The following is a 1,670-nucleotide window of genomic DNA, read 5'->3' on the forward strand; positions in this document are numbered from 1 at the left end:
CTTGCGCCCGCCCCGCCCCGGGCCCGCCCCTGGCCCGCCTCTAGCGCCTCCTCGCGGGACGGACCCTGGACGGAGCAGGGATCCTGCGCCCTCGGCCCGCCGGGGCCTTTCCGCTGTGCGTTTCTAAACCTGTGCAATGTAACGCGGGCCCTGAGCAGTGAGACCCGGGGCAGAGCCCCCCACCCCGGTGGTCTCGAGGATGTGGCCGGGGACCAGGGCGGGGCTGGTCCCAGCGCGGCCGCACGCGTCCCTTCTCCAGCGCCGAGGCCCCGGTGGCACCCGTGGCACGTCTGGCCCAGCTTTGCTTCTCCGGAGGTTCTTTGCTGTTGGCCGCAGCCACCACCCCTCCCTGCCACCCAGGGGCCCTCAGGGCTGCCTTCAGGCCTCAGCAGAGGCGTAACCCAAACGGGGCGCTGGCGGAAAGCAGCCAGCATTCCTCCCTCCCGCTCCCTCCTTTCCTTCCTTCCTCACTTTTGTTGGGCCCTCGGGAAAGTCTTGTTCCCCGGGCCCTGGGGGTGCAGAGCCGGTGTTCGGGAGAGCCGCCTCGTGACCGCACGGTGTGTTCGGTTTGTGAAAGCTCAGCGGGCTGATCACTAGGATTTGTGCATTTTTCGCTACATATACGGTGGAAATGGTGGCTGTGAATATCGACTACTCCTTATTTAATTGTGAAATGTTGGAAAACACACCGAGAGACTGCGCAAGCACATAGCGTGGGCTAAAAGGCGCTAAGAAGACACCTGTGTCTACCCCTGAGGCATCCTTGTGCTGACATTTTGGGTCATTATTCTCTCCCTTCTCTTACAGCTTCATAACGTGTGTGTGTGTTGTGGGCGGCAAGCCACCCAGGCGCCGAGGCAAGAGACCGAGGACACGAGCTCTTCCAGTATAATAAAATATAAAACAAGAATAGTCATACCAGATATCTTAGATATGATTATATATGAATATCATCAATCATTAGTTGGTAGTAATTACTCTTTATCCCAATATTATAATAATCCCTGCTCTATAATCATAACCTAGGAAAAACCAGGCCATACAGAGATAGGAGCTGAGGGGACATAGTGAGGTGTGACCAGAAGACAGGAGTGCGAGCCTTCTGTTATGCCTGGACAGGGCCACCAGAGGGCTCCTTGGTCTAGCGGTGACGCCAGCATCTGGGAAGATGCCCGTTGCTGGGCGGATCATGGTCTAGCGGTAGCAAGAAGTGTCAAGGAACAACACCCGCTACTTAGCAGACCGGGAAAGGGAGTCACCTTTTCCCCGGGGGAGTTTAGAGAAGACTCTGCTCCTCCACCTCTTGTGGAGGGCCTGACATCAGTCAGGCTTTCCCGCAGTTATCCGGAGGCCTAACCGTCTCCCTGTGATGCTGTGCTTCAGTGGTCACGCTCTTAGTCCGCCTTCATGTTCCATCCTGTACACCTGGCTCTGCCTTCTAGATAGCAGTAGTGAATTAGTGAAAGTACTAATAGTCTCTGATATGTAGAACTAATGGCGTAAGCTGTGTTTGTCTTCTCTCTCTCTCTGCCTCAGCTGCCAGGCAGGGAAGGGCCCCCTGTCCAGTGGACACGTGACCCACGTGACCTTACCTATCATTGGAGATGACTCACACTCTTTAGCCTGCCCCTTTTGCTTTGTATACAATAAATAACAGCGCAGCCGGACAT

The sequence above is a fragment of the Hylobates moloch genome, unplaced genomic scaffold (assembly GCF_009828535.3).
Source record: "Hylobates moloch isolate HMO894 unplaced genomic scaffold, HMol_V3 SCAFFOLD_14, whole genome shotgun sequence".
Lineage (NCBI taxonomy): Eukaryota > Metazoa > Chordata > Mammalia > Primates > Hylobatidae > Hylobates > Hylobates moloch.